Source organism: Cynocephalus volans, chromosome 7 (assembly GCF_027409185.1).
Source record: "Cynocephalus volans isolate mCynVol1 chromosome 7, mCynVol1.pri, whole genome shotgun sequence".
NCBI lineage: Eukaryota > Metazoa > Chordata > Mammalia > Dermoptera > Cynocephalidae > Cynocephalus > Cynocephalus volans.
In genome coordinates, this window is record NC_084466.1 from 88,672,925 (window position 1) to 88,695,588 (window position 22,664).

Sequence of the window (22,664 nt, forward strand, 5' to 3'; positions counted from 1 at the left end):
TGAAAAGACACTATCAACAAAGTAAAAAGGCAACCCACAGAACAGGAGAAAATATCTGCAAAACATATATCTGATAAGGGATTAATAACCAGAATATCTAGAGAACTCCTAAAATTCAACAACAAAAACAAACAACCCAATTCAAAAATGAGCAATGGAGTTGAATAGACATTTCTAAAAAAAAGACATACAAATGGACAATAAACACATGAAAATATGCTCAACATCACTAATTATCAGAGAAATGCAAATCAAAATCACAATGAGATACCATCTCACACTCAGTAGGATGGCTACTATCAAAAAAACAAGGAAGTAATGAGTGTTGGCAAGGATGGGGAGAAATTGGAACCCTCGTGCACTTCTAGTGGGAATGTAAAATGGTGCAGACACTGTGGAAAACAGTAGATCTGTTCCTCAAAAGATTCAAAATATAATTATCATATGATCCAGTGATTCCTCTTGTGCATATAGCCAGAAGTACTAAAAACAGGGTCTGGAAGAGATATTTGTGCACCAATGTCCATAGCAGCATGATTCACAATAGCTAAAATGGGGAAGCAACCCAAGTGTCCATCAGTAGATTAATGGATAAGCAAAATGTGATATATACATACAATGGAATATTAGTCTTAAAAAGGAAGGAAATTCTGACATATGCTACAACATGGATGAACCTTGAGGACATTATGCTTAGTGAAATAAAACACAAAATACCCCACTTCATACAGACAGAAAGTAGAATGGTGGTTGCCATGTGTTGGGGAGAGGAGAAATAGGGAACTATTGTTTAATCGGTATAGAGTTTCAGTTTTTCAAGATAAGAAGAGTTCTGAAGACAGATGATGGTGATGGTGGCACAACAATGTGAATGTACTTAATATCACTGAACTGTAAACTTAAAAATAGTTACAATGATAAATTTTATGTTATTTGTATTTTATCATAATTTTTTAAAAGGTTATTTATTTGTTTGTTTGTTTGTTTTTAAAGATGACTGGTAAAGGGATCTTAACCCTTGACTTGGTGTTGTCAGCACCACACTCTCCCAAGTGAGCTAACCGGCCATCCCTATATAGAGATCCCATGGCCTAGGTGTTATCAGCAACACACTCTCCCAAGTGAGCCACGGGCCAGCCCTTAAAATGTTTTTGAAGAAAAAAAAAAGCACACTGGAGCCAACTTTAAATGATTCTCACTAGCTGTAATAGGCTGGATAATGCCCCCCAAAGATATCAGGTTCTGATCTCTGGAATCTATAAGTGTTACTTTACATGGCAAAGATCTGCAAATGTTGTTAAGGATCCTGAATTAGGGAGAGAGTGAGATAATCAAGGTGAGAAGACAGGGATCCTTTCCAGGGTCAACAACCAAGTTTCGGAGTTTCAAGATGGCGGCGGCTGCGGCGGCTGGCGCGGAGTAGCTGAGGTGGAAAAGGTGGCCACTGGGCCTCAGGCAGCCGGGAAACTTGTGGACCTTCCTCTGGCCATCTCTTAAGGGAGGACTGCTGCTGCTGGCCGGTCGTGGGGGCTCAACGCCACTTTGCCCCCGGCAGGAGAGGCTGCCTCATTTAAGGGCAACAGCTTTGAAGTGTGGAGCAGGAAAAGAACTGATTCTTAGCTGCAAAAGCGAGTCTTGAAACAGGGAACACGGCGCCAGGGCTGCTGTGGATGCAGCCAGCATCCCGGAGGCTGGGGCCGCACTGAAGGCGGCCAGCTGCCCTATTCAGGATTCGAGGTTTCAGGCCGGCATTAAAGAAGATTCCTGGGAGCGCCCGAGCGGCGCCGCGACTGAACAGCCCGAGGCGGCAGCGCCGAGAACACGGAAGGCAACAAACCAGAGACAGAGCGAGCGCCCGACCTGGCACAGCACTGTGAGTGATCCCTGGCACAGCTCTGTTCAGGGGGTGGATGCCCACGCGGCTCCTGCCTGCACCACCAGGCCACTCACTGCCCCGGTGCTGCCTCCATTTTCCCAGGTGCGGGCAGCTCCGCCCTGCTCGGCCATCACTGAGCCCATTTGCTTGGCCTGGCGCGGGGCTTTCCAGACCCTGCGGGCTGACCTCCTCTCCCACTCCCTCCGCGGTTCTCTGGTGGGGCTGGGGGTGTGGGGCGTCCCGACCAGTGTTGGGAGGGCTAGAAAGTACGGGCGGGCCGACTGTCACTCCACCACACCCTGGACTCCGGCCCCGGTAAACTTCCTGTTACTGGGAGGCAGATAACATCTCTGCGACCACCAGTTTGGAAAAAAGCCTAACGAATTTCTGGTTGGGAATAGTGTGGTAGGAGAGTTCTCAGGTCCGCTTGAACCTGCCGGAGAGCAGGCTGCAGGCGGGCACTAGACTCGGTTTATACCGGGGGGATACAAAGGTGAACAAGACCCGAGAAAGATCTACACAGTGCTACAAAGGCACCCAGAGAGACCGGTCGTCTGTGCCTAGCAGAAACCTGGTAGACTTCCTGGGCGAGGCGGTGCTGAGCAGGGTCTTGAAGGCCCAGCTGATAGACGAGGGGTGCAGAAGACACACCCCAGCCCAGCACAGTGTGCACAGAGGGGGGAGACGTGCGGCCAGGGAGGCGGAGACTCGACAGAAACCACACACCCGGTGGGGTCGCCACTGCACGATCTAACAGCCTGGGCCAGAGCACACGGAACGGGGAGAAGTCCTGTACAGAAAGTGAAAGCTCAACAGAGATCACACACCCTGTGGTACGTGATCCACCAGCCCAGCAGAGTACAAGCTGACCAGAAAGGTGGATCCCCGGAGAAGCCCAAGACCCGAGGCAACCACACACACAAGACACTAGAGGCCAACTGAGCAGTCACGGCGGGAGCCATACCAAATTGGCAACCACAGCAACATCCTAGTTAGTCATTAGTCTCAAACCGGTGGACTGTGAAACCCCCTGCCACAATGAATAAACACCAAAAAAAAGACACCAGAAATACAAAAAATCAAGAAAGTACACCACCAAAAGTTAATAAATCTCATACTCTAGATCCTATAGAACAAGAAGCCCTTGAAATAACTGACAAGGAATTTCGAGTGATAATTCTAAGGAAATTGAATGAGATACAAGAAAACTCAGCTAGACATCATGATGAAATGAGGAAAAGTATACAGGATCTGAAAGAGGAAATATACAAGGAAATCAATGTCCTGAAAAAAAATGTAGCAGAACTTGCTGAACTGAAGAAGTTATTCAGCGAAATAAAAAACACAACGGAGAGTTTAACCAGCAGGCTTGTCGAAGTTGAAGAGAGAACCTCTGAACTTGAAGATGGGCTGTTTGAAATAACACAAGCAGACAAAAAGAAAGAAAAAAGAATCAAGGACATGGAAGAAAATCTGAGAGAGATATCAGACAACCTCAAGCGCTCAAATATCCGAGTCATGGGTATTCCAGAAGGGGAGGAAAATGGAGATTCCATTGAAAACATATTCAACAAAATAGTGGCAGAAAACTTCCCAGGTATAGGAAAAATCACAAATCTTCAGATCCAGGAAGCTCAACGCTCTCCAAACGTATTCAACCCAAAAAGGCCTTCTCCAAGACATGTCATAGTCAAATTGGCAAAACTCAGAGACAAAGAGAGAATCTTAAAAGCTGCAAGAGAGAAGCGTCAAATCACCTATAAGGGAGCCCCAATCAGGTTAACATCAGACTTTTCATCACAAACCCTAAAAGCTAGAAAGGAATGGGATGATATTTTCAAAATACTAAAAGACAAAGATTGCCAACCAAGAATACTCTACCCTGCAAGGCTATCCTTCCGAAATGAGGGGCAAATAGTATATTTCTCAGACAAACAAAAACTGCGGGAGTTCACTACCACAAGACCACCCTTACAAGAAATCCTCAAGGGAGTACTGGGTTTGGTTCCTGAAAAATAACTACCACTGCCATAAAAACCTAAGAAAAATCTAAACCCGCTAGTACAATAAAAATGGCATTCATGAAGAGAAAACAAGCTAACAAAAACACTATCTACAACCTAAGGAACCAACAAACAAAGAAACCAAACAGTAAATCAGAAAGCAAGGAACAAAAGACACCTAAGACAACCAAACAACCAATAAAATGCTAGGAATAAATCAACACCTTTCAATAACAACTCTTAATGTTAAAGGCTTAAATTCCCCAATTAAAAGACACAGACTGGCTGACTGGATCAAAAAGCAGGACCCAACTATATGCTGCCTACAAGAGACCCACCTCACCCATAAAGATTCACACAGACTAAGAGTGAAAGGATGGAAAAAGATTTACCATGCAAACAGAAAAGAAAAACGAGCTGGAGTGGCTATTCTTATATCTGACAAAATAGACTTTAAACTAAAAACCATAAAAAGAGACAATGAGGGACACTACTTAATGATAAAAGGACTGATCCATCAAGAAGACATAACAATCATAAATATGTACGCACCCAATGTTGGAGCAGCCAGATTTATAAAACAAACTCTATTAGACCTAAAGAAGGAAATAGACACTAATACCATAATAGCAGGGGACCTGAACACTCCACTGTCAATATTAGACAGATCATCTAGGCAAAGAATCAGTAGAGAAACACAAGATCTAAACAAGACTCTAGACCAATTGGAATTGGCAGATATCTACAGAACATTCCACCCAACAACCTCAGAATATTCATTCTTCTCATCAGCACATGGATCATTCTCCAGGATAGATCACATATTAGGTCACAAATCAAGTCTCAATAAATTCAAAAAAATTGGAATTATCCCATGTATCTTCTCAGACCACAATGGATTAAAACTAGAAATTAATAACAAACAAAACTCTGGAAACTATACAAACACATGGAAATTAAACAGCATTCTACTTAATGACATATGGGTCCAAGAAGAAATCAAGCAGGAAATCAAAAAGTTTATTGAAACTAATGAAAACAATGATACATCATACCAAAACCTGTGGGATACTGCAAAAGCAGTATTGAGGGGAAAATTTATTGCATTAAATGCTCACTTCAGAAGAATGGAAAGATGGCAAGTGAACAACCTAACACTTCACCTTAAAGAACTAGAAAAACAAGAACAATCCAATCCTAAAGTTAGCAGACAGAAAGAAATCATTAAGATCAGAGCAGAACTGAATGAAATTGAAAACCAAAAAACAATTCAAAAGATCAACGAATCAAAAAGTTGGTTTTTTGAAAAGATAAATAAAATTGACAAACCATTAGCATGGCTAACAAAAAAAAGAAGAGAGAAGACTCAAATAACAAAAATTAGAAATGAAAAAGGCGATATTACAACTGATTCATCTGAAATACAAGGAATCATTCGAGACTACTATAACCAACTATACGCCAACAAATTTGAAAATCTGGAGGAAATGGATAAATTTCTGGACACACACAAGCTCCCAAAACTGAACCGTGAAGACGTAGAAAATTTGAACAGACCAATAACAATAAAGGAGATTGAAGCTGTTATCAGAAGGCTCCCAACAAAGAAAAGCCCAGGACCAGATGGATTCACAGCAGAATTTTACCAAACATTCAAAGAGGAATTGACACCAATTCTTTACAAACTATTCCAAAAGATTGAAACGGACGCAAATCTCCCAAACTCATTCTATGAAGCAAACATCATCCTGATACCAAAACCAGGTAAAGATATAACCAAAAAAGAAAACTACAGGCCGATATCCTTGATGAATATAGATGCAAAAATCCTCAATAAAATACTAGCAAACAGAATACAGCAACACATATGAAAAATTATTCATCACGATCAAGTGGGATTCATCCCAGGGATGCAAGGTTGGTTCAACATACGCAAATCAATAAATGTGATACACCATATTAATAAACTCAAACACAAGGACCATATGATCATCTCTATAGATGCTGAAAAAGCATTTGATAAAGTTCAGCACTCATTCATGACAAAGACCCTCTATAAGTTAGGTATAGAGGGAAAGTATCTCAACATAATTAAAGCCATATATGCCAAACCCACTGCCAATATCATCCTGAATGGGGAAAAGCCGAAAGCTTTTCCTTTAAGAACAGGCACTAGACAAGGATGCCCACTCTCACCACTCCTATTCAACATAGTGTTGGAAGTACTAGCCAGAGCAATCAGAGAAGAGAAGGAAATAAAGGGCATCCAGATTGGAAAAGATGAAGTCAAACTGTCCCTGTTTGCAGATGACATGATCCTATATATCGAACAGCCTAAAACCTCTACAAAAAAACTGTTGGAATTGATAAATGATTTCAGCACAGTAGCAGGATACAAAATCAACACACAAAAATCAGTAGCATTTCGTTTCTCCAATAGTGAACATGCAGAACGAGAAATCAAGAAAGCCTGCCCATTTACAATAGCCACCAAAAAAATAAAATACTTAGGAATTGAGTTAACCAAGGAGGTGAAAAATCTCTATAATGAGAACTACAAACCACTGCTGAGAGAAATTAGAGAGGATACAAGAAGATGGAAAGATATTCCATGCTCTTGGATTGGAAGAATCAACATAGTGAAAATGTCCATACTACCCAAAGTGATATACAAATTCAATGCAATCCCCATCAAAATTCCAAAGACATTTTTCTCAGAAATGGAAAAAACTATTCAGACATTTATATGGAACAATAAAAGACCACGAATAGCCAAAGCAATGCTGAGCAAAAAAAATAAAGCTGGAGGCATAACACTACCTGACTTTAAGCTATACTACAAAGCTATAATAACGAAAACAGTATGGTACTGGCATAAAAACAGACACACTGACCAATGGAATAGAATAGAGAATCCAGAAATCAACCCACACACTTACTGCCATCTGATCTTTGACAAAGGCACCAAGCCTATTCACTGGGGAAGGGACTGCCTCTTCAGCAAGTGGTGTTGGGATAACTGGATATCGATATGCAGGAGAATGAAACTAGATCCATACCTCTCACCGTATACTAAAATCAACTCAAAATGGATTAAGGATTTAAATATACACCCTGAGACAATAAAACTTCTTAAAGAAAACATAGGGGAAACACTTCAGGAAATAGGACTGGGCACAGACTTCATGAATATGACCCCAAAAGCACGGGCAACCAAAGGAAAAATAAACAAATGGGATCATATCAAACTAAAAAGCTTCTGCACAGCAAAAGAAACAATTAAAAGAGTTAAAAGACAACCAACAGAGTGGGAGAAAATATTTGCAAAATATACATCTGACAAAGGATTAATATCCAGAATATATAAGGAACTCAAACAACTTTACAAGAAGAAAACAAGCAACCCAATTAAAAAATGGGCAAAAGAGCTAAGTAGGCATTTCTCTAAGGAAGATATCCAAATGGCCAACAGACATATGAAAAAATGCTCAACATCACTCAGCATCCGGGAAATGCAAATCAAAACCACATTGAGATACCATCTAACCCCAGTTAGGATGGCTAAAATCCAAAAGACTATCAACGATAAATGCTGGCGAGGCTGCGGAGAAAAAGGAACTCTCATACATTGTTGGTGGGACTGGAAAATGGTGCAGCCTCTATGGAAAATGGTATGGAGGTTCCTTAAACAATTGCAAATAGATCTACCATACGACCCAGCCATCCCACTGTTGGGAATATACCCAGAGGAATGGAAATCATCAAGTCGAAGGTATACCTGTTCCCCAATGTTCATCGCAGCACTCTTTACAATAGCCAAGAGTTGGAACCAGCCCAAATGCCCATCATCAGATGAGTGGATACAGAAAATGTGGTACATCTACACAATGGAATACTACTCAGCTATAAAAACGAATGAAATACTGCCATTTGCAACAACATGGATGGACCTTGAGAGAATTATATTAAGTGAAACAAGTCAGGCACAGAAAGAGAAATACCACATGTTCTCACTTATTGGAGGGAGCTAAACATTAATATATAAATTCACACACACACATACACACACACACACACAAATCGGGGGGGGGAGGGAAGAAGATATAACAACCACAATTATTTGAAGTTGATACAACAAGCAAACAGAAAGGACATTGTTGGGGGGGAGGGGGGGAGGGAGAAGGAAGGGAGGTTTTGGTGATGGGGAGCATTAATCAGCTACAATGTATATCGACAAAATAAAATTTAAAAAAAAAAAATGGGAGATACAAACAAACAAACAAAAAATAACCAAGTTTCAAAGCTGCGAAAGGCTCTGAAGACCAACTAGCCCAACCCACTGTCCATCTTTTTTCACCATTGAGAAATGTGATCCTGGAGAGTTTAAGCCATTGCCAAGGCACTCACAGCATATTTGGGCCATAAGTCTTGGTCCATGCAACAACCAAGTCTGGTTTTTATTGAGCCCCTACTGGGTGCCAGGCACTGGGCTGAGTGTGGGAGACCCAAATGAGTAAGATGTGGGCCCAGCCATATCTTCCTGACTCCCTGATAGCAACAGTACTCAGAGACTCTCTGCAGCTGGGGTGGAAAGGATGGCTCAGACAGGAAGAAGGCTCTCAGATGGTGGTTCTCAAATCAGAGAGGGCAAGAGAATCACCAGAGGAACATATTTAAAATCAAGCTCTGTCTGCAGAACCAGTCGGCTGAGCCTTTGGAAACTGCCGGTGTCACAAGAGACAGAAAGGCTGAGGGGCTGTCCCAGATGGGAGGAGACTACAGAGATAGCACAAGTACATGCAACGGTGTTCCTGAACCAGGTCCTGGATCGGGAGGGAGAATTGCTGTGGGGAAAACAGGATAATTTAATCAGGCTCCCTCGGTTCAGGTCCAGTTGGGGTCGAACAGCACATTTCTTGTAAACAAGTTATGTGTGGGTGGAGTTAGTGCGCACAGTGCGCCAATGTATCTTTTTAGTTTTGCTGCTATTGTGTGTTCCTGAGTTTGTGAAGCAGAGCTGGCGAGCAGAGCTTACATCTAAAAATAGAACATGTTCACTCTGCTGTCAGCTGCTCAGTTTTTCTTTGGACTTTGCTGGTAGCAGTTGAGTTTCAGAGTTTCTCCTTTGGACTGTTTATCTCCTAGACGTGTGTGTGCTGAATAAAGACTATTCCTTCTTCAACCAAGGCTCCAAGGACCTTTTTGCCAGTTACCTAGCTCATAGACCTGCATGTGAAGGGTTTGTGAACGGGCTCGAGGGGGTCTGTGAGCTCCAGACCCTAGCCCTAGCTCAACAATTACCATAATGGAAAATAGGGGGACCATTGATAAAATCTGGATACTAGATGATATTGTAACAGTGGAATTTGATACTTGTTCTGTTATTATGAAAGACAACACTCTTATTCTTTAATAGCTACTGAAGGATTTAAAAGTAAAGAGACATTACATCTGCAACTATCTCCAATCATTCTAGCAAAAACCAAATATGTGCATATCAAAGGGAGTGATAAAGCAGATGTAGCAAAATGTTAGCAGTGAATCTGAGTGAAAAGGTATACAGAATTCTTTGTATTATTTTAAATATAACTCTTCGTAAGTTTGAAATTATTTCAAAGTAAAAAATGTTACCTTAAAAAACATCTGGGGGCCGGCCCATGGCTCACTTGGGAGAGCGTGGTGCTGACAACACCAAGTCAAGGGTTAAGATCCCCTTACCAGTCATCTTTAAAAAAAAAAATCTGGGTTTGTTAGGTTTTTGGAGATAAAGTTTTGATGACAGCTTTTCTTTAATAGTTTAAAAAATATTCATATTTCCTATTTCTTCTTCGTTTTTTTTTTTTGGTAATTCTTATTTTTCTAAGCAATTTCCTATTTTGTGTGAGATTTCACATTTGTTGACATAAAATTGTTCATAGTTTTCTTTATAAAAATCTGCTATCACTATGTTCTATTTAGTACTCCTAATACTATTTATTCATGTAGTCTCTATGGTGTCATGACTAATATTGCCAGTGACTTGTCTATTTTATTGATATTTTCAAATAATTTTTGTTCATGTTTTTCTTTCTTTGTCTCTGAATATTTTCCTGTTACATTCTTCCAATTTATTATGTTGTCCTTTTTCCAACTCTAAGTTTAAAAGGTAACCCATCAATTTTCAGTTTTACTTTTTATCTGGAAAGGCAATAACATCCACATTTCTTGGTGTGAACTGCTTTAGCTTCATACCACGAAATTTCAAATATGTTACTTTTATCTTTGTTCTGTTCTAAATTTTTATAATTTTCATTATAATTTCTCCTTTGACTATGAATTGTTGTGAAGTCCATATTTAAATTTATAAATGTGTGAGTACTGTTTTATTTCATTTTGTGTTCCTATAACAGAATTACCTGAGACTGAGTAATTTATAAAGAAGAGAGGTTTATTTGGCTTACGATTCTGGGACAGCTGCATCTGGCACCGGCCTCAGGCTGCCTCTACTCATGGTGGAAAGTGGCAGGCAGCCAGCAGGTACAAGCAGATCACATGGTAAGAGGAAGCAAGCGAGAGAGAGGGGAGGTGCCAGGGTCTTTTAAACAATCAGCTCTTGTGGGAACTGGTAGAACTCTCCTGGGAACTCACTCATTACTCCCTCCACCCCCAGGCAGAGCATTAATCCATTCATGAGGGATCCACGCCCACGACTCAATCAGTTTCCAACACTGCCACATTGGAGATCAAATTTCCACGAGTTTTGGAGGGGACAACACATCCAAACTCCATCAAGTACATTTAAAATTTTCTACACATACACATTTTTAAGTTTCTCCAGATACTACTCTCTGATTTTTCAATATTGACCTTTCTTTTTTGTGCATTGTGGTCAGGCAGTGCAGTCTGTATAGGATCCATTCTTTAATATTTGTTTAGAAATCCCTTACGATCCAGTTGGTGGTCAGTTTGTGTAAATGTTCCACATATGATTGATAGAAAATAGTCATTCTCTCATTTTTGGTGCAGATTAACCTTTTAAATTCACTGTAAAGTAAAACCATAAATGGGCTAAGCAAATTTTTTTCTGCTTGATTTTATTAAAGTGTGGGATAATTGTGGATTTTTCCATTTCTCCATATAGTTATGAATGATTTTATATGTGTTTACAATTGCATAACTGATAGTCTTTTCTGGTTAATTGTACCTTTTATCAATAAGTAATCTTCCTTTTGCCTACTAATGCATTTCACTGTAATATCTATTTTATATATTACTGTTGCTTCACTAATTTTCTTTTGCTTAATATTTTTCTAGTATACTTTTACCTCTTTACTTTCTGTATTATTATGATTTGGAGTATCTCATAAATAGCACATTGTCATCATTTTAATAAATCCAGTCTTCAAGTATTTCTCTTTCAATAGACAAGTATAATGTCTATTTATATTTATATTCATTGAAATTATTCATACTGGCATCCATTTTTAACATTTTATTTTGTGCTTTCTATTTACAGTACAATTTTTTTTTTCTTTGCTTGTGTTTTTTCTCCTTTTGGCTTGTGACAACTTTAACGTATATCCACCAAATCCTCTGTACTCCTCCATTTAATTTGTGATGTCTCATTCCCCTCTCCTTGACTGTGGGATGCACTTAGAGACTTGTTTGTCGTGACTTGAATAAAGCAGCAATGACAGTGTCTGGAGGCAGAACTGAGGCCTCATGCTAACAGCCATGTGGGTATGGTGGGGATTAGAGTGGACCCACCAGCTCCTGTCCAGCCTTCCTGCGCCTGCAGCCCTGGTCTGTATGTGGATTGTGGCCTCATGAGACACCAAGTCAGGGCCACCCAGCTGCGTTTCTTCCAAATTCCCAACTCTCAGTAACTGAGAGATAATGAATATTTGTTGCTTTAAGCCACTAAGTTTTGAGGTGATTTGTTATGCGGTAATAGACAACTGTTGTGCTGCCATGATTCAAGTTCTCCTTATTCCATCACCACCAATTTTTGTATTCTTTTAGCAGCTGTGCTTCCATTTTTAACATACATACTCAATTAAAAAATATCTAGTTAAATTATATACAAAGGGTCTTCAAAAAGTTCATGAAAAGATTCATACTATCTTTTACTTCTGTTTTTCCACAAACTTTTTGAAGTACTCTCATATATACCCTCCTCTTGAAAAATATAAGAACTTCAGAATATCTTAACTCTAATTTTTCCTATATTCCATGTTAATATTTTATTACTTATAAAATTAAAGTTACAAAAGCAATCCCTGAAAATACAATAAACAAGTAAAACATGTATTCAGTTGGCAGCATAGCCACCTACAGGAAACACCGTGTAACTTTACACACGTTAATTTACTGTACATGCTAAGTTGAAATTTCCCTAAAGAAAAAGTAACTACACACTAATTTTATTTTATTTTTTGGTGGCTGGCCAGGACAGGGATCTGAACCCACGACCTTGGTGTTACAAGGCTGTGCTCTAATCACCTGAGTTAACCGGACAGCCCTTGTGCACTAACTTTAAACTATTTTCAGTAATCATATTGTGGGTGGTATTGATGTATTGTTATTCTGTGATAGTTGTGTCTACGTGTAGGGTAAATCATGTAAGAATTATATTTCTGTCTTTGGGAAATGGGATTTTTGGCATGAGACAAAGGAAATAAAAATGTAAGATCAATGAGATTAAGTAAAAACCCTGTGGCTCAATATGAACTCATGTTATGTTTCTAATGTAATGCATCATTCCTAGCTCTGACCACTGAAAAGCCTATAAACAAGGACCTATTTAGTAGTGCTAAACACACTAGCGCCTGGGTTATGGTCCCCAACAACTATGTCCTACTAAACAAAACTTTGGAGAAATGACTGATTTAAGTATGGGGCAGGAAATGTAGGCAATGAACATGGAACGTCTTAAGAGAGAAAGTAAGGAGATAGGAAAGGCAATTCAGATCATATCAAAAGGGCTGGACAGTTAACTCAGGTAGTTACAGCGTGGTGCTGGTAACACCAACGTGTAGGGTTTGATCCCCATACCAGCCAGCCACCAAAAAAAAAAAGACTCAGGAGCAAAGTTGAAAAGACAAGCATGAAACATGATGACCACCAATAGGATGATAACTAGACTGGATTAAAAGCTATCATATGTTTCAATCCCTGGGTTGCACTTATAAAAAAATTTTCATTGCTCTGAAGGATACTTGTAAAACTACTCATTATCTTAAAAACCTGTAAAGAGAAATAATCAAGATTTAATCTTCTATGGAAACTGTATCTCCAAATCACCAGATTACTGATAAGAAATTTCTCTTTATATAAATATTCCAGCTAATGAATTATTTTAAAAAGATTATAAACTATAACAAGTGGGTAGGGAAGAATTAACTTCACCCTAAAAGGGGTATTTGCCTCTAGGCCTACTGGATACAGGATCTTTGTTTGCCTGGGGCACTGGCCACTGGACAGTCTAACAATGTGGTTTGTGATGGGGGCTTGACCATGCCATATCAGTTCCTACCTCTATGAGAAATGGAGACTGAAGGTACAAGTCTGACCTCAAGAAGGGGCTAGAGACTAAAGGTCGCCATGTGGGTTGTATGTGATTAATATCCAATAAAAACTCTGGACGCCAAAAGTTCAGTGAGCTTTCCTGGTTGGCAACACCTTGGGCACAGTGCCACACATCATGGCTGGAGAGGTAGTGCCCCCTAAGTCTCTACGGGGAGAGGACAACCTGAACTACTTTGTTTGGACTCTTCCCAGAATCTGCCCTGTGTGTCTCTTCTTTTGGCTAATTTTAACCTGTATCCTCTCCTTGTAATAAACCAGGAGTATAACACCTTTCAGTGACATTTGTGAGTCCTTCAGCAAATTATCGAACCTGAGGGTGGTTTTGGGACACCCCCCACAAACCTGTAATTTGGGTCAGAAGTGAGGACGGTTCTTGTAGGTAGTTGTAGTTTGCTTACTCCTTGCACGAGGGGGTTGGAGTAAGAACTAGTAAGGGACTAGCTAGTAAGAAGTGAAGGAAACTCTAGAAAATTTAGGAATAATAGACATTAAGAGTAGCTAGCACCCTTAGGGCTAAGATAGCATGCCCAAGGAAGACACCCCTCTGCCAGGGTAAGAGTCAGATTTGTCGGACAGGGCATGACCATAACCCACAGAATGGCAGGGAAATCACTGTGGTGCAGCACCACAGAACTTTCTGGAAATACACCCACTGGAACTTACTAGAAATCCTGTGTGGTGCCAGTGGAAGTTCCTGAAACCTGTTTTATTAGTCAGTTTCTGTTGCTTATAACAAAATACCTGGAACTGGGTGATTTATAAAGAAAAACAAAATTTATTGCTTACAATTTCTGATGCTGGAAAGTCCAAATTCCATTTGGTAGTGGCGACAGTGATCCAGGGGTCTCACATTGCAAGATGGTAGAAGCAGAGAGAGCAGAGAGAGAGGAAGACAGCCTCTCCTCTTCTTTTAAAGCCTTCAGAACCACACCTCTGACCACCATTTTTAACCCATTCACTACTGCATGGTCCTACAAACCAATCACCTTTTCAAGGCTCCACCTTTCACTTATCATAATAGAATTTCCCACCCTCTTAACAGTCACACCTGGGGGACTAGGTTTCTAATACATAAAACTTGGGGCATACAATTCAAGCTTCAGTGAGTTCTGGGGGGACATAATTCAATCCACTACACCTATGCTCTGGAACTTTCTGGAAATTCACCCTTTGCGGTGCTGGGGAAAGTTGTTAATGGGGAGGTGTCTCACCAGAGGCACTCCACTACAAAACCTCCTGGAGGGGTGAGTTCCCAGGGAAGTCACTGACTGCGGGTGCTGCTGGCCATCGTCGATGGCAGGAGCTAGGTCCTGCAAAAGTTTGGAGCACTGCAGGGGCCTGGTGAGCAAACTGCACCGGGAAGCAAAACATTTTCTACCCAGTGTACTCTCTAGTACTCTCTACTGACAAAACCAAACATCGCACCATCTGGACAAGGAAAAACATTTAAAGAACCCAGATCCACTTTCACAGAGTAGGGGGAAAAAAAGTGAATTTAGAGCTGAGAGGCAATAAATCAATAACTGACACAGGTAGTATTAGCCTGGTCCGTCCACTGGAAACTTCTCCATCAGCATTTACCTAGTGGCTTTGTCTTTCATTGTTGCTAGACTGCCTACATCCCTGCCAAGTTCCTTTATTTCAATAGGGGCTACCTTAATCTCAACTCTCCGCAAATTAAATAATTCTTATTATTCTTTTATTTATATAGACCATGATTATTTCATTTTTTTAGCATGTACATAAATGTTTTTGTTTACCATTCCTTCCTGAATCCTACTCTTTGGTTTTATTTAAAATTCTTGTTTATCGAAAATTCCTGTTTATTCCAGCTTAAAATTCCTGTTTATTTCTGTTTATCTCGTTTCTTCCAGTGATGGCCTGTGAGAAGAAAGATCCCTCAGACTCTGTCCTAGAAAGTATTTATTTGCTCTCAGTCTTGAAGGATCACTTAACTAGGTACAGAAATCAAAGTTGACAATTATTTTCCCTTAACATGTTAAATATACTATTGCCTTACATTCAAATATCTGTTATACCTAATGAGTTTATGATTCTAATTCAACTTTTTGTATAAACACTTTAATTTCACTGTTTAAAATTTTTCTTACTTTAGATATTCTGCCATTTTATTATGATTGACTAGCTGAGGATTTGTTTTTAATTATTCTGTTCAAAACTAAGCATGCTTTTTCAGCCTAGAGTTACATATTTTTCTTTAACTGTGGAAAGTTTGGAACTACTATCTTTTCCAATATTGCCTTGCCCCAATTCTAATTTTTCCCCCAGAACTCCTAATAGATACATCTCAAAAATTATCTTTTTATGCACTGCCTTTAACCATCTTTTAAGTTTTTAATTTTTATCAGATCCCCCTACCAGCCAGCCATCGAAAAAATATATAAATATCTAATTTTTATTATAACATTTCAATATTTTATTATGAAAAATTTCAATTGGTAAAAGTATAGTAGTATAATGAATCTCTATACTCACTAACCAGATTTTAAATTTATCACAATTTTTCTAATCTTGCTGCATCTATAACTTTTTATTTTTTTATCTGTGAAGAATTTAAAAATAAATTCAGATTTATTCTTTAAATAAATAAATAATAAATTCAGGTACTCTCAGATTTCAGAATCTGAAGTAGAGATATTTCAGAACATACCTCTCAAAAATAATGATCTTGTTACATACCTATATCATTATCACACATAACAAAATTTAAAATAATTCATTTATATTATAAATTATCCTATGTATATTCAAATTTCCCCAATTGTCTCAATGTCTTTTTTTTTCCATTTGGTTTGTTGGAGTCAGGATCCATCAAGGTCCGCACATTGAATCTGATTGCCATGTTTGTAAGTTTTTATTTATTTATTTATTTTTTAAAAGATGACCGGTAAGGGGATCTTAACCCTTGACTTGGTGTTGTCAGCACCACACTCTCCCAAGTGAGCCACGGGCTGGCCCTGTGTTTGTAAATTTTTAATATTCAGCTCCCACATTTTTTTTTTTTGCATAAAAGATCCATATCATTAGATTAACAGTACATCCCATTTTTGGGATGTGTCTTTTTGTTTCTTGATCCTGTTACTTAACTTGTTCCTTGAGCTCAATATTTTCTATAATAGCTAGAAATTGGCTCTACAAGTTTGCTAATAGTTAAACTATTTTCACAAAACCATTCCATACGTAGTACTGTTTATATATATATATTTTCTTTTACACGGCTGGCTGATACAAGGATCCAAACACATGACCTTAGTTTTATAAGGCTGTGCTCTAACCAACTGAGCTAACTGGCCAGACTTTACCTCATTTTTAATTATCAGTATGAAGCACATAATATCCCACTGTTAGGAATTTGATGACAGCATGATCCCTCTGTTTTAAAGTCACCATCCAACTTTCACTTAATTGTTTTTTTCCACTGGGCCTTTTTTCTTTTGGGGGGGGCCTTGATCAATTATTTAATTAGAACTTGCCAAATGATAATGTTTTTCAGTTGTTATTTCCATTTTTTTCTTTCTGTATATTTGTTATTTCTCTCTCTTTTAATAGTCTTGCCAGAGGTCTGTTTATGTTATTAATTTTTTCAAAGAATATGCTTTTGATTTTAATTCTGGCATTTCTTCCATATTTGCTATTTGGATTTCTTCAGTAAAAACAAAATGTCCATCATTAACTAAGTTTATTTGGTTTCCTGTAAATATAGTTCATTTAAACAAAAAGGCAAGATAAATTCTTAATTCTTTTTCTTGCCAATTTGCAGAGTAAGGAGTTGTAGCCTCAGTCATTTCCAAAGATGACCAATAGCTTTTACTTAATTTCTTTTATTTTATATTGTATCTATTTTACAGTAAAAATTGTGGCTCTAACATCATCGAAATAATTGCATATTTACTTTATCTTTAAATCTATTAAACAAATTCAATAACAATTCCTTAATCACATCTAGTAATAAGACTAGTGAATGAGGTTTAAAAAAGATGAACTCCATCCCCCCCCCCCCACAAAAAAGAATGACTTTTAAGAATTATGAGAAGAATACTGCAAAACTTCACAGTTCAGTCATACTTCAAATACCAGGACTGGAACTTTTCTCCAGAGTAAACAACCTAAACACACACACACACACACACACACACACACACACACACACACACACACACACACACACACACACACACACACACACACACACACACACACACACACACACACACACACACACACACACACACACACACGACATACAAAACATATTAAATATTTTTATGTGAAAAATATTTTCATATATATGAAACCAAACTTATTTTGTGTTACCAAATTACAAAGGTAACTATTATAAGCATCCTACTGTTCTAGAATTTTTTTTTAATATGGTAATCAGCTATCTCAAGCTTTTTCAATCTTAGTTCCTGTTCTTTCTTTCCTAATAAATTTTCATTATCTTATTGCTTAAAACACTTTTTTGTTGGTTTATGCAAGATAAGCATTTAGACTCTTTTCTCTCTATTCCCCCACCCCCACAAATGTTTTTGATCCGTGTTTCTGATTTCCTGTATAATACTTGGATGATGATTTCAGAATATTTTTCTAAGCCACTTTTGAAGAATAAATAAATTTTGGCTCCAAGTACATTTCCTCCAAGTTTCCTTTATTTTACATATTCAATCTTTCCTTTTTATTTTAAGAATATTTTCATTTTTATCTTTTTAAAACTAATCAAGTGCAGTAGCGAGAAGAGAGAAACGAGTAATATAAAGAGTTCGATCTGTAGCTAACTCACTGCCTTTGGACCAGCACTTTCCTTTCTATAGTATAACACTAAGAAAGTGCTAACTTTATATTACAGATGTTTTTGTTTCATAAAAGTATTTTTTAAATTTTATTTTTCTTAACGTACCACTGAGCTAACGGGAAATTAACAGAAACAGCTAAAATTTATGAATCTTCTACTATGTGCCAGGTTCAATTCTGTGTCATATGAATGGTAATTCATTTAATCCTCAAAAAATCCTCTTAGGTATTTTTGTTACCCACACTTTAAAGATGATGAAACTGGAAGAGTTCCAGTCAAGATGGTGGAATAGAAGGTCCCCAGCATCACTCTCTCCCACAAATCAACCAAATTTACAACTATAAAAATGTAACATTAGCCAAGCCGGGGCTGCTGGAGCTCGGGAAGAGGAGGAGAGACCTAAAGAGTGCATGAAGGCAGGAGAAACCATGATGAGAGAAAGAAAAAGCTGCTCTGAGCATTTCTGGCCGCGGCTGCTTTAAGGCTGGAGCTGCTGAGCACATGGAGCAGGAGCCGGCAGAAGCTGCAGCTGTGCCCTTCAGATGGAGTTACTTGGAGGCAGCAGGAAAGAAGAGGGCCTTGGCGGCCCCCAGGACAGCAACACCACTAATAGGGTTCCCATGTACCCACGCAGGAGCAAGGAACCAGAACAACTGAAAAAAAGGAGCCATTCAGGGCCGAGCCCGTGGCGCACTTGGTAGAGTGCTGCGCTGGGAGCGCGGCGACGCTCCCGCCGCGGGTTCGGATCCTATATAGGACTGACCGGTGTACTCACTGGCTGAGTGCCGGTCACGAAAAAAGGACAAAAAAAAAAAAAAAAAAGGAGCCATTCAGAGGCCAGTGAGTCATCACAAGACCAGCGCAGGGCCCATCCCATAGGAAGTGTTTGGAGCACAAGCAGTGGGCAAGATGGGAACAGCAGGAGAACACTGGGACACAGCAAGGACAGCCAATCCACCCCCCAATCAGCACAGGACCACTCAGAGGAGACTGGTCAGGAATGCAGAATTGCATGGGGTGCAGTTTGATGAAAAAGTCCAGCCCAGATCAGAGATCCTACAGAACACAGATCCACCAGGTCTCTGGAGAGCTGGAAGTACCTATAAGATCAACCATTAAACCCTGAGCTGCACAAAAAGTCTTCCCTAGGGAAATAGCAGCAAAGTAGCATTTAAACAACCACAGGGCTCAAGTACTGGTTCCCACAGGAAGTTCCCCCATTAGAAACAAAGGACAGAAAATTAGTTCTGGCCCAGGCACACCACCAGCACCTTGGGGCCTGCCTGGGAACTGGAGGTTTGGATCCAGGGACTGGACGCCACTCCCACTTCCAGACAAACTGCACAGTGCCTTGGGGCCAGCCTGGGGACCTGAGGCATGGAGAAGGGGACTGGACTCCCCTCTCACAACCAGGCACAGCAAGCCAACACCTTGGGGCCTGCCCAGGGACCCGAGGCAAGGAGAAGGGGACCAGATCTCTCTCCCACAACCAGGCACACTGCGCCAGCACCTTGGGGCCTGCCCAGGGACCAGAGGCATGCAAAGGGGACCAAACACATCCTACAACCGGGCATACTGCCAGGGCCAAGGAGCATGCCAAAAACAGCACCTCCACGTGGGTGGCCTGCCACAACCATCATGCAGATGGTCCACGAATCACTGGAGTGCATTCACACAAGAAGAGTCACCAGCAGAGACAAAGAAAACAAGAGGATGTCTCTTTCCACAAAATCCATTTCAGAGTGACAGAGGAAGCATCTGCTCTATGATAATATTGGGGGACCTGATTACACCTCTCAACATTGTACAGATCATCTAGGCAACAAATCAACAGAGTAACCATTATTCTTTCAGAAGGAGAGAAGAAATCTAGGGTAATTAGAGGGGGAGGGGAGGAGAAGGGGGATGGAGATTGGACAAGGGGCATAAAGGATAATTACGATTTGTAACAATATGTATTCTAGTAATATTGATTTAATCAACATATCTCAATGTTCAACCCCCAAAATATGTCAAATCAATTTTGATTCAAAAAATAAATTAACAATAATAATAATAAAAATAAAGATATTGAAACTGAAGCTGAGAGAGTTTAAGTAACTTGCTTGTGATCACATAGCTAACTGGTGATAAATTTAAGATTCAAAGGCAGGCCAGAGATTGTGTACTCTTGGTCAATGCTACTCTGCCTTTACATTACTCTTAAGTTCTTAATTATCAAAAGATTCATAATAAATAACATTGTCTTGTATTTAACACTTTTTAAAAAAATTTGGACCTTACAATATCCTGTATTAGTCTATTACAAAACAGTAAGTGAGGCTGAGACAGAGTAAGAGATTACCAATTAGCAGCTGACCAAACAAGAATCGAAATGCAAGTCGTCTGCCCTGGAAAGTTCTTATGTAATCCAGTTACAACATACTGCCTCTTTAGTTTGCTTTTGTGGTCAGTACAGGCACCATTGTGTCAACCTTCAGTGAAGAAAATGTATTTGTAAAATTACTTTTATGTGACACTAAATTTATTAGAGAATACACTATCACCAATGAAAATTTTTTTTGTTCTAAATTATCAACACTCCCTGAAATCATGGCAACATACCAAAGTGAGAGTTACTGGCAAATGAACCTGGTACTCTTGCCACTATCAGGGAAAATAAATGTTATTAATTTTTAAGCTTTGGGGGCCGGCCCATGGCTCACTCGGAAGGGTGTGGTGCTGATAACACCAAGGCCATGGGTTCGGATCCCGTATATGGATGGCCGTCTAGCTCACTGGGTGAGCGTGGTGCTGACAACACCAAGTCAAGGGTTAAGATCCCCTTACCGGTCATCTTTTAAAAAAATTTTTTTTTTTTTTTTTTTTTAAAGTTTTGAACAGTACCAATGCCATAGAATTGTGGGAAAGGCAGGCCTTCAGAAACTGTGACACGTGCCTGGCTACTGAGCCTGACATTAATGTCTGTATAGACTTTAAATGTTCTCTATGGAGCCTTTCTCTATAAACTCAATGTATCTTTGGTTTTGCACTTAACACGTTTAACAAAAAAGGGATGGTTCTAATTCACAGTAGTTACTAAAATGTTGGCATTACGTTTAATTCACTTATTTCTATCTAGTGACTGAGAACTTTTAAAAAACCTTGGCAATATTAGAAATAGCCACGAGGGCCGGCCCGTGGCTCACTCGGTAGAGCGCGGTGCTGATAACACCAAGGCCCCGGGTTCGGATCCTATATAGGGATGGCCGGTTTGCTCACTGGCTGAGCCTGGTGCTGACAACACCAAGCCAAGGGTTGAGATCCCCTTACCAGTCATCTTTAAAAAAAAAAAAAAGAAAAGAAAAAAAAAAAAAGAAATAGCCACGAAATACAGCACCAAGTCCTACTCATGGTACTCATCAACCCATGAACATGCGTTTGTTTTGGATGGTTTGTGTCTGATTGTCATTGAATAAACCATTTGCCATTCCCCAAGAGAAGTAAAAAACAAAACAAAACAAAGCAAAAAAACTCCATGTGTTTTTTAAAAATCACATTATCTAGGTTTCCAGACATCATGGCCACAAAGTACTTCACCAACTTCTATCCATCACCATCCGTTGTAATCCCACTAACCACCGCCAGGGCGAGACGACAGCGCCATCACTTCCCTCTTTACGTGGAGTCTTGGAAATCGCCCAGCACCATGACGTCCGCCTAAGACGTAGGTGTAGACGAGGAACAAAAGAGAAGACCCCAGTGCAGGTTGCTCCTGGGGCCCACGACGCCGTCTGCACCTGGCTGGGCTCTCGGGCGGGGGCCACGCCGGTGGGGCGAAGCGTTGGAGGGGGCTGTGGAGCGGAGCCTCCACCAACAGTTGAGGACCAGGAGCTGTGGCAGGCGGTGGGAGGCCGGGGAGGATGAGCTCCCGGGGCTGCGGAGCTGGGGGTGGCGGCGCTGAGAGACGCCCCGGGGCAGCCCCGGCCCCTCTACCGCAGGCGGCGGGAGCCCCCCCCCCCCCCCCCCCCGGGGAAGGCCGCAGCTCCCCCGTCTAGGTCGAAGGAGGTGGGCAGCGGCGCCCCGCCCTCCCCACCCCGGCCCCGCGGGCGCAGACACCGGAAGCGGGGGCCGTGCCATCGGCCGAAGGGCAGAGCCCAGCCGTACTAGGCCTCACAGTCAGCTTAGCATAAGCACAGCCATGTTACCGCTTCCTCACCCTGGCCCCTACTCCCTCCCTTTCTCTAAAGGAAGTGCTTTCCGAGAAAAACCGGGTTTTGTGCAAAACAGATTCTTGTGCGAAACAGGAAAACCGCAAAGCCGTTACAAAGTGCTGAATGCTCAAAATAGCTACCAAACATTATCTAAAAACTTATACTATCTACCCAAAGCCCTTCCCCTAATTCAAACTATAAAACCTCTACTG